Raw genomic sequence first — 12,319 nt, 5'->3', positions numbered from 1 at the left:
CACCTCCTGCTCGAACCTACAGAACAGTTTCCTATCAGGCATCCTGCCTCTACTCTCGGCCCTGCCCAATCAAAACGCTGACCTCAGACTAGTCTAACTGAGGCACAACCTTCCTCTGTTATCCGCAAGTTGTGATCTTCTAAACTTTCTACAGCCTGTTTTCTCTGGCAAGGGTGATGAACTCCAACACCTACGAAAGTCTGGAGGGCACCACAAGTGAGTCCCGGCGGAGCAGGTGTGCAGACAGCGGCAAGCCGAACCCTGTCTCTTTTCTGCAAGGGAAGCGGCTACTCAGCTTTTGTTCACAGATTCTCTATAAAGCCTGACCTTCCCATTTTTAAAGAGAAGCTGGAAATCAGTGTTGCACGTGAAATGCTGTATTTTTAAGCGAACTCAAATGTGAAAGGGGGAAAAAAACCACTATACAGGTCAAATGAAAGCCATCTGCAGGATGAGTGGAATCGGCCAATTTTTGACCTTTGGTGTGCAGGTTAAAGCCAAAACCATAAACTTTGCATTCTAAGTCTGACAGGTTTGACACTGACCTACCTTTCCAGCTCGCCTCCCGCTGCTCTGCCAGGTCTGCTGCTCACCAAGAGTAGTTCTGGTTCCCAGGACACCCAAGGAAGCACCCTGCTTCTGCCCCTTTGCTCTGCTGGCATGTGGAATGCTCTTTCTCTGACCTTCCCCACCCTCCACCCCTTCCGGGAAGTTCTACTATTCCACCTGGAGGCTCTCTACAGTTTAACTCCAGCCAATGAGTGATTAAATAATCACACACAATCTATTCCCCCTGGGCCTCCAGGATACTCTCAAAGAGCTCTCTTTTACTTGTGCTTACTTTCTAACACATCTCGGCCTGTGCCACAACTCAGAAGGCTTCAGAGAAAAATTGTGACTAATTGACTTGTGTCACGTCTCTCTTACCATATCATAAGCAACTTGTCTGCAAAGCCCTCAATTGCCAGCTCCCTGCCCCAGCTCCTCCCACGACCACCATGCCCAGGACAGTGCCTTATAGGTGCCAGATGACTGTCAAGGCTTCTTGAAAGATTTGGCTCTAAGGGATTAAAGTGGAAGACTGCAGCTGATTAACTCACTGGGTTTAAGTTCCTGGGCTTGCTGCAAGCAGAGCAAAATCTTCCTGTCTCTCTGCAGCCCCTTCTCAGGCCTCTACTCTCTTTGTAGGCACAGCCAGCATCTCTTAGCTGCATCCTGGGTCAATCAAGGTCTCAAGCTAGGAGAGCTGGATGCACAAATCACACCCTCACCCTCCTGGAGAGTGGATCCAGGTGCTGTGGAGAGATGCCAGCATCACCTGGAAGCAGAGAGTTATGCCCTAAAGGAGCTGTCCCAGGTTTGACTAATCCAAATTAATACCCCTATTATCTTACAGTGTTAGAGCCATGAGAGGCCATAGAGCCATTTAGACTGAAGGAGGACACTGAGACCCAGAGAAGCATGACTTGCCCAAGGACAAGGTAAACGTGAACTCTAGATAGGATCCAGGACATCTAACTCCAACTCAGGAGGCTTTTTTCCACCAAGCCAAAGATTTGCTGCCATCATTTGAAGTGTTCTGATAAAAACACAAGTGAGATATCTCAAGGCTGCATTTTTCGAACACCCCATCTCACAGCTGTGCAAAAACGGGTCGCCCATTTGTTTTTGTCCTTTCTGCTTCTGGGAACGTGGCATTTGGAGCGTGACATTTGCTGCTCCAGTCACTTCCCACCTCAGTGTAGTTTCCTTAGCTTAGGAAGATGTGTGGTATGCGTCCATGTGCCTGTCCCTCTATTTCAAACTCCCAGGAGAACATGTCAAAGAAATACACAAAATGAGAAAATGCTCACTGGTAATTAGCTGCAATGTCTCTTGGTCTGCTTTCTGTCATAGCTTATGAAGGTTGAAAAGAAATAATTTTTCTCAACCTTCGTAAGTCCATAGTTGGGACAGACTTCTGCAACAAAGGAGAGATTAACAAGAGAAGGACAGTCCAGCTTATCAACACGTACAGGGCGCATCACGTGGGAGAAACCTCAGTGAAGAGTTAACTCAAGGCAGTGTTTAGGAGTCTGGCGTATACAGTATATCTAACAAAGACCAATACATTTCAGAGAAGTGACAAGACAAAGGAAAGTAGTCCTGGGCTTCCAAAGATGGGAAGCTACGGGAAGGAAAATGTATGGGCAAACACTAAAGGAAGAAAGTCTGCTCACAGGTCCTTCTGGCACCATCTCTGAGCTGATCAAGTGCTGTCTCCAGTAATGACGAATATATATCTTATCTCTGGGTAAGAAAAGAAGCAAGGTGGATAAGAAGACCTTTGTCTCTGTAAATCTCTGTCCTGCTTTTAGGCAAGCAAAGGGAAGTCATAGAGCTCCCCTGCATCTTAATTCAGCTCGGCAATCCTTCATCTTTTGAGGAGGCATATTCTGGTCTCCTGCAGTTGCCATATTTCCCTGGGAACATTCAGATGAGGAAGAGCTACCATGTAAGTCATGAAAAGACATTTTGGGAGCCTCTCCAAACCTATTCTGGGTCAGGGGCTGCCTGGTTTAAGAAAAAAGGGAGAGAGAAAAAAAGAAAAGATAGTTTGCAGTCACGCTACGTTTTCAAAATAAGAGATTATTCTGTTTATTTTCATGCCCATCGTGGGAATCTCTGCTGAAGAGTAAGCCAATGGAGGAAGGGATCTATTAAAGTGCCAAGACAAGGTCATTACCTTCATTTTACATATAAGGAAACTGAGGCTCAGGGCAACTCAAACTAAGCACCCCCTATGTGCTGGGTTCTGTTTTAAGGACTATTTATTTACCCAGTTAAGATTTACAGTGACACTATGAGGCTAGTGCCAGTATCATCACTCCCATTGTATAAGTGATAAACTGTGGCTCAGAAAGAACTAATATCCCAGTTGCCCCCTAGAATTTCAGTTGCCTCTAGAATAATATTCCATGTTGCCTCTAGAAGCTCAACACCCTTTTCATTTGTCTTGTTAGTTCTCCACAAATCTATCACCCTTTGTTAAAATGGTACATACACCTCCAAGTCTGACCATGTCCTTGGGCTTTTCATTTTATTTCTGTGAGGTACCTTAAATGCACATGAAATAAGTTTTTTTTTCCTCCTGTTATTATGTCTTTTGTCTGTTTAATTTCCGGGGCCACAGCTGCAGAATGGAAAAGGATAGAGGAAAAAAATTTCCCCTCCCCTACAAAATTTCCTGGCACTTAATCCTATGCTCTTTTCACTTCATATTGATACCACATTCCTGAGTCAGCAGTGAATGACATTTCCCAGACTGCTTTATCCTTAATCCTGATGTGCTCCTTTTACCCAAACCTGATCTTCTCACCACTCTGTCTGCCTCCCAAAACGGGCTTTATTTTGTGACATGAGGCTTGAAATCTCAGTCTTCATGTCCCGCATCTTGTAGGTTTCTTGGCAGCATCTTTCAGGGTCAGTAGCCCAAAGCAAGCTGCGGCCCATATCTCATCAACATTGTGATGATGTGGCCCAACCAAGGGAAACCGAAAGCCAGAGAGAGAGACAGAGAGAGAGAGAGAGAGAGAGAGAGAGAGAGAGATTCAGATTTTTTTTGTTTTCAATTTCTTAGCAACACAAACAATGCCAAGCTTTGATGGTTTCTAAGAAATGGCAAACATTTCTACGAAAACTATCATTTAAAGTCAGCCTTTGACCTCTGCTCATGCAAAGCATGTTTTCACATCTAGGCTCAGAATTCTTTACCTTAGCCCAGGGTGCCATGTCTCCATCCTAAGCCCTGGCAGCTTCTGCTACTAGAGAACAATAAAGTCCAGCTGGAGATGCCACAGTACTAGTGGATTAAACAGGCTGAAGGAGAGTAAGTGACAACTTATATGCAAAAAGTTATGTGTTTATTGGAGTCTTGGGGACACTATGGAATTTAAACATTATTTCCAAGTATTACAGAAGGGGCTTTGCTGGGCCCTAATGGTGGGACCTCGGTAAGTGCCACTGGATGTTGTGAGCACCCATCTGGCCACAGAGTCTGAGCCCCTAAGCACTGTGTGACAAGTGTAACCCACGTATGCCTCAGGCTTACCTGCTTGAGTGTCAGTTATGGTTGGTCACTTGGTAGTTACCCTGAAGTCTGCTCCACCTGTTATGTGGCAGTCCAACTCTCTTCTGCTTCTTAAGCCAGGGACCCCTGCAGGGGGTCAGGAGCTCTATGAGAGTGAAATTGAATTCTTTCACGGCTGGAATATAGGTGTGTACAGATATGAATGAGGGACTTGAGAGGGTCAGGAGGCTTGTGGCAAGTAAGGCTATAGGGAGGAAGAGTGGGGATCCTAGTGGGGAAACTCCATGACTGCTAAGGAATATGGCTTAAAGGTGAGACTCAGCAGCAAGACCCAGGTCCTCAAAGAAACTCTGAGGGCAGCACACCCTAGACATCACTCCTGCCACTGACTTGGCCTTCCAGCCCAGAGTGGATATCACCAAGACACAGGTATCTCTGCAGTGGGACTCCTCTGGGAAAAGTTGTGTGTGTGGAGAGGGTCTGCCTCCATTCTAGGAGAGACTGCTGAGTACTGATGACCAGGAGCACGTGGTGAGGTAGCCAAGGGTTGATGCTTCACACCCTAATGGTGTCAGAGCAATTGCTGGAGATATGCACTTCTCCTCTACCCATGAGCAACGCCTCTTCCTTCCAAAGCCTTTGGGCATTATTGAGGTTTGAGGGAACATCAGCTTTGAGCACAACTACCTGGGTCCAAATCCTGGCTTTGTCAAGCTATGAACTACATGCTCCTGGGAACATTAGTTCTTTCTGAGCCGCACTTTATCACTTGTACAATGGGAGTGATGATACCAGCACTGGCCTCATAGTGTCACTGTAAATCTTACACGGGTAAATGAATATACAGTCCTTAAAACAGAACCTGGCGCTGGGCACAGTGGCTCATGCCTGCAATCTTGGAACTTTGGGAGGCTAAGGCAGGTGGATGGTGAGGTCAAGAGCTCAAGACTAGCCTAACCAACATGGTGAAACCCCGTCTCTACTAAAAACACAAAAATTAACCAGGTGTGGTGGTATGTGCCTGTAATCTCAGCTACTCAGGAGGCTGAGGCAGGAGAATCGCCTGAACCCGGGAGGTAAAGGTTGCAGTGAGCCGAGATTGTGTCATTGCACTCCAGCCTGAGCTACAGAGAGAGACTGTCTTAAAAAAACAAAAAACAACCTGGCACATAGTAGGTGCTTAGTAAATGTGAACTGCTAACTTTAAAACAAGTAGGGCCAACATGGTGGAGTGCATTTTGAGGAGTGCCAGGCAGTGAAAAAAAATTTTAAAGAAGATAGGAGGCTGGGCATGGTGGCTCATGCCTGTAATCCCAACACTTTGGGAGGCTGAGGAAAGCAGATCCCTTGAGGCCAGGAGTTCGAGCCTAGCCTGGCCAACATGACAAAATCCCATCTCTACTACAAATACAAAAATTAGCTGGGCGTAGTGGTGCATGCCTGCAGTCCCAACTACTAGGGAGGCTGAGGCAGGGAAATCGCTGGAACCTGGGAGGCGGAGGTTGCAGTGACCTGAGATTGCGCCATTGCACTCCAGCCTGGGCAACAAGAGCAAAACTCTGTCTCAAAAAAAAAAAAAAAAAAAAAAGTCTACCTCCCACTCTTGTTCCCTACCTGCCAAATTCTCCCCCAAACACACGTCTCTCTCTCTCTTGCTCTCATACACACACAGACACACACAGACACAGACACACACACACACACACACACACAGATACCATCTGTTTTCCTAGTTTCATATGTATCCTAGTTTCTTTATGCATAACCAAGCAAATCGAAATGTAAACTTGTTTTCATGTTTCTATTCACCATTTAGCTAGCATACACTACATACTGTTTTTGACCTTGTCTTTTTCTCTCTTGGCAATCTGCTCTGAAGTTTCTTTCCATAAGACTATATGGAGAAGTTTTCTCATTCTTTTCCACAACAGCTTACTATTCTGTCGGATGGTTGTATGAAAATATTCTTAACTGGTCTCTATCAATGAACATTTGGTTTATTTTTAATCCCCAATCTTCCGCTCTTCAAAGAGCCCTGCAATGGATAAACTTGTCTACTCGTCATTTCACACATATGCCAATTTACTGTAGAATAAATCTCAAAAGTGGAATTGTTAGAGCAAAGGGGAAATCCATTTGTAATTTTGATAAATATTACCAAATTTCCCTCCCTGTGGTTGTACCAATGAATACCCCCCCCCATCAATGTATATCAGGGTACCTGGCCATCAGGCTGTATGGTCAAAATCTTGGATTGTTGCTAGTCTGGGAGGTGAAAAAAGAATCTTAATGTAGTTTTCCTTTGTACTTCCATGATTATAAGGTTGAATATCCTGAAAAATGTTCAAAAGGGATACTGAAGTAGGATATCAAAAATCAACTTGTGTGATTCACAAATCTATTTCAGGCTAGCCTTTAAATATATATATGCTCTATTTGGTCCATTGCTCAGTCTAAAGTACAGTGGTGCAATCATAGCTCGCTGCAGCCTCAAACTCCTGGGCTCAAGCCATCCTTCACCTCGTGTACCACCACACCAGGCTACCTTTTGATTTTTTGTAGAGAAGGGGTCTTCCTGTGTTGCCCAGACTGGTCTCTAACTCTTGTCCTCAGGCGAATCTCCTGCCTGACCTCCCAAAGTGCCGAAATTACAGGTGTGAGCCCCTGTGCTTGGCCTCCAGGCTAGCCTTGAGCACAATTACTTGCAGCAGCAAATACCCCTGCCATTTCCTCTTCAAGCAAAGACTGCCTTGAAAATTTTTCCCAAAGTTGAAAAGAAAGGCGTCTGGTAACTCCATCCATCCGCTCACACACCCACACATACAAGGCAGTATTGCCTGGTTTGAAGACTGAAGTCTCATACTCTTAACTAACCATTACTCACACTCTCTCTTAGGCATCCTTCTAAGTTACCTCCTTGTATCTCACAGATCGGTTTCCTTGTTAAGTGAGGAAAACAACATGTTCTTCATCATCATTATAAGGATTAAATAGTTACATAAAGCATTTGGCCCAAGGTCTGCCACACTCCACACTTCAATAAAAAAGTATTGGAATATTGAACCTCCCGTCCCAACCTCCATAGAAACGTTTAGCATTTCAAAATGGAGTTTCAACAGCTCAAAGACTTGAGTTCCTCAAATGAATGTTCTCCAGTTCTCTTGTGCTCAGAGCAAATACCAGTGGGTCCAAACAGCCTGGAAAAAAACCAGTCCTGGTCTAACGAGGGCACGTGAAAACTTGCTCTATCTAGTTCCCTGGACTGACAGGGAACTAGATACAAGCTATTTATTATCCTCAGAGAAGAGGATAGCAATTCTGTTTTTGTTGTACTCACAAAGAGAAAAATGCTGGCATGAAGTCCTGCAAAGAGAAGGTGAAGAAACAGGAACCCTCAGGCTTTTACATCTTCCCCTCCATCAGCCCCCAAAACCCTACATCTCTAGATTACTGTCCAATTATCATTTTATTTTAAACCAAAAGGAACACAGGTGCTCTGTGACAAATGAAAAATCCCAAGGCATACCAGGGAATGTTTAGATTCCAAAATCACTTTTTCCTGGCAAGGCAAAAGACAGCTAGGAAAAGAACTCTCTGGAGATGTGTCTTTTCTCCTGATTAGGAAAAAACGTGTGTGGAAGTGGCCTCTATGTAAATACTGTGGAATAAGCAAATAAACCACTGAAATCACCCAGGGACTGACAGTTTCTCTCTTCCCAGGACGATGCTCTAAATTTGAGGGAAGGATTCTAGTCAGTATCTGCACTTTATTCTTTCTGCTTTGAACATCAGAATTGAAGTTTAGAAGTTGGTTCTGGTTTTAAAATGTGTCCCATCTTTTTTACCCTCCAACACGACACATCATCATTTAGCTTCCACTCTGTCTCCCCCAGTCCTCCCCGCTCCTGCTTTTGAAGGTCTCTTTCTCTCTCACTCATCCCAGGAACTTGGGAGGACCCATTTGACCACCAAGACAGCATTTCCACCTACCCACCCAGCCCAGATGTCCAAGTCCAGTTTAGCTTTGACCCTGCCTGGTGGACTCCATGGCACAGGCAGGTGGACAAAAGCAATGACTGTCAAGGTGCCACCTGGGGTCAAGGCCACTTACAGTCTGGCAGCACCTCAGCCAACTGTCTTTGCCCCCATCCTAAGGTGCCACCTGGGGTCAAGGCCACTTACAGTCTGGCAGCACCTCAGTCAACCGTCTTCACTCCCATCCTAAGGTGCCACCTGGGGTCAAGGCCACTTACAGTCTGGCAGCACCTCCGCCAACCGTCTTCGTCCCCATCCTACCCCATTGACGAGGCCAGGAATATTTTCTCCCTTGCCTCTCAGCTCAGTCCTCTCCATTTACCCATTTCCTGATTAAATAGTATCCACAAGTGAAAGCACTCCCCTAAACGGAGGACCATTAGTGCCCTCAGGATCAGCTAATATGTCAGTAGTTTGTAGAAAAATACTGAATAGTAGCACAGCTGTTACTATTTGTATATAAACACAAATGGTGGACGGGCGTGGAGACTCAATGCCAGTGCTTTGGGAGGCTGGGCGAGAGGCTCCCTTGAGTCCAAAGTTCGAGATCAGCCTCAGCAACACAGAAGACCCCTTTTTCTATCAAAACAAAACAAAACAAAAACTCTCCACAGGTGATAATAATCATATGCAACTAACAACGTAAACCATTAAAAATGTGTGACAAATTTACGTTAAGTTCATCTAGTGATTTTTATTTCATTTGTTTTAATTTTTTCAATAAAAAACATTTGTACATGGTAAAAAAAAAAAAAAAAAAAAAAAAAAAAAAAAAAAAGATAGTACAGCGTTTATACGAAAAAGTGCTGCCCACTCAGTGCTCCCCAAGACACAGCAAATTTAAACCTTTCCTAACTTTGGTTTTCTGAGGTAACTCTGATCATTCTAAATTTTGTATCAAATCTAGATTTCTATTGAATGCCCAGGATGAAAAATGAGGCTTTAACTCACTTGCGCTGTTACTCCTTTCCCTGCCTCTACCTTCTCCTTCTTGACTTTTTGCAGTCATATGCTGTTGCATGATTATTATCCATGACTCTGCTGCATATTCTTGCAACTTAAAGTAACATTAAACCACTGTTTATTATTCTAGCCTTAGTCAGTGTCTCGATTCCCTCCCACACAAAGATGTGTTGACCTTACCCAAATCCTCTTCCACTTTTTTAATCTTTTACCTCTGTCAACTACACATTTACCACACTGACTTTCTGTGCTGGAACTATTATGGGGCCTTCTGTATTTCATCTGCAATTAAATTAAAAAGTTGGAACCCGATTATTGTGTCTACACAAACAGTTTAGGACACGGCTACATGGCAGCACGGGCCATCTTTTCTTACCGTGGCTCTAAAGTTTACAGCATCAGGATCAAATGTCAGACAGGCTTCGCTTCATGGTGCCTTTAGATCTTCACCTCCAAAATGCAACAACAAAAAGTCTTAATTCTAGGGAGCAAGTACCCTAGGAGAAGCCTCAGTTCCCCTAGAATAAATAATTCATTCAACTTCTCTTGAGGCAAGTCTTACTTTTATTTTTATTATTTTTTGACCGTTTTATTCCCCGGGATGCATGTTTGGGTGAAGTCCTAAGTGGTAACAGTCGATCTGCAGAAAGACTTTTAAGTATTGGTCCTGCTTCTGGTGACCATCTCTTCTCATTCCTACCCTTCAGCTCAGTGACATCAGCCCACAGCCTTTCCAGGGTCCTGCCTTTCCATTTCACTTCTTTGTGACTCTTCATTATTGGTCAATATATACTCCATCCAATTCTCATCTCCCAGAAATTTGTTGACGTTTCTGATGCGCTTATTATGTTCTCTTGGCTCATTTTTTTTTTATACTTCATTACCGACGTTTAAGATCTCCCGCAAAGGCATACATTCAGTCTGCCACCCTAAGCTAAATCATAAATGACTTTTTATACTAAATAGGCAATGAAACAAGTCCCTACTTTGGATATCTTATTCATACTACATTTTTATTAAGATGAGAATAATAGTTGCAACAGTGGGTTTTTTGTTGCTGTTGTGGGTTTTTTTGTTTGTTTGTTTGTTTGTTTTAAATGAAGACTTGCTGTCACCCAGGCTGGAGTGCAGTAGCATGATCTCAGCTCACTGCAACCTCCACCTCCTGGGTTCAAGCTATTCTCCTTCCTCAGCCTCCCAAATAGTTGGGACTTCAGGTGCACACCACCACTCCTGGCTAATTTTTGTATTTTTAGTAGAGATGGGGTTTCCCCATCTTGGCCAGGTTGGTCTCGAACTACTGACCTCAAGTGATCTTCCTGCCTCGGATTTCCAAAGTGCTGGAATCACAGGCGTGAGCCACTGCACCTGGCCTAACAGTTGTTTTTGATTGGCCTTTGATACTTCTTTACATCTGGGCCATTCTGAGGCAGTTATGCACACTGTCTCTAGGAGCCTGGCATTGAGCCAGGAACTAAGCAGGAGATGATTTACACATACAAATCAAGAAAGTATCAAATGTAATACATTTTAGTGCTGTAATAATATCCATGTTCCCATTTTATTTGCCTTTCATATTTTTTTCTTTTTTTTTTTTTTTTTTTTTTTTTTTTTGAGACAGAGTCTCACTCTGTTGCCCAGGCTGGAGTGCAGTGGGACAATCTCAGCTCTCTACAATCTCCACCTCCCAGGTTTGATCAATTCTCCTGCCTCAGCCTCCCAAGTAGCTGGGATTACAGGCATGAGCCACCACGCCTGGCTAATTTTTGTATTTTTAGTAAAGATGGGGTTTTACCATGCCGGCCAGGCTGGTCTCAAACCCCTGACCTCAGGTGATTCACCCACCTCAGCCTCCCAAAGTGCTGGCTCACAGGCATGAGCCGCCATACTCGGCCCCTTTTATATCTTCCTATTTGTATTTTATCTTAATTTTAACATATTTGAATCCTTACAGTCAGGTGTAATATCCTGTAACATTCTCTAGGCCCACGTGTGGTTCTTGCCCTCAGTCAATGCTCACTGAACAGAGCGGATGCAATTTTGCCTGGCAGAGCAGCCCACACAATCACAGTGCCCAGGATGAGGGCATTCTTAGGTGCTTCACGAAAATTTGTTTAATACAATACCCATCTGAAAAAAGTTCCAAAAAGGCAATGAGAAAAAAGAAAGAAAAAAAATTTTTGAAAAATATAAGAACATACCTAAGAACTAAAAAATATGATTTATTATATTAAAAGCCTCAAGGCCTTATACAATGAATAAGAAACGACAAGGCCCATCCCAAGGCTTATTGTCATGAGATTTCAAACAACAAGACATGACAAAACGATCTAAAAGTTCCTAGAGATAAAAAGCAGGACACATTCAAAAGACCAGAAATCTAAATGACATCCAGACTTCCCAACAGCAGCTCTGAAGGCTAGAGGACAGTGGAGCAGTAACTTCAGATTTTTGAATGAATTTTTTTTTTTTTAAGACAAAGTTTTGCCCTTGCCACCCAGGATGGAGTGCAATGGAGTGATCTTGGCTCACTGCAATCTCCGCCTCCGGGGTTGAGAAATTCTCCTGCCTTGGCCTCTCCAGTAGCTGGTTCTACAGGCGTGCACCACTACACCCAGCTAATTTTTTGCATTTTTTTGGAAAGACTGGGTTTCACCATGTTGATCAGGCTGGTCTTGAACTCCTAACCTCAGGTGATCCGCCTGCCTTGGCCTCCTAAAGTGCTGGGATTATAGTCATGAGCCATCGCACCTGGCCATTTTGAATGCAAATTACTTTCAACCTAGACTTCTAGTCTCAGGTAAACTCTGTGCCAAGTTAAAAAACAAAAACAAAAACCAAGTATATGATTAAGACATTTCCAGACATTCGAGGGCTCCAAAAATCTTTTCTCAGAGAACTAGTGGGGAGTGTGCTCTATCAAAATGGTAGAAGACACCAAAAATGAGAAAGACACGCATCCAGTCGAGAGGAGAGGAATGGAAGCCCAAAGACGAAGCAGCAGGAGGATCAGACAGGAGCCTGCCCACACTTGTTCAGAGATAAAAAGCCTCCAGGTGCCGGGTGCAGTGGCTCAAGCCTGTAATCCCAGCACTTTGGGAGGCTGAAGCGGGTGGATCACAAGGTCAAGAGATCGAGACCATCCTGGTCAACATGGTGAAACCCCGTCTCTACTAAAAATACAAAAAATTAGCTGGGCATGGTGGCATGCTCCTATAATCCTAGCTACTCGGGAGGCTGAGGCAGGAGAAT

The sequence above is a fragment of the Saimiri boliviensis genome, chromosome 4 (assembly GCF_048565385.1).
Source record: "Saimiri boliviensis isolate mSaiBol1 chromosome 4, mSaiBol1.pri, whole genome shotgun sequence".
In the NCBI taxonomy this organism is placed as follows: domain Eukaryota; kingdom Metazoa; phylum Chordata; class Mammalia; order Primates; family Cebidae; genus Saimiri; species Saimiri boliviensis.
The sequence above is the reverse complement of the archived record's forward strand: the minus strand, read 5'-3'. Positions refer to the sequence as shown.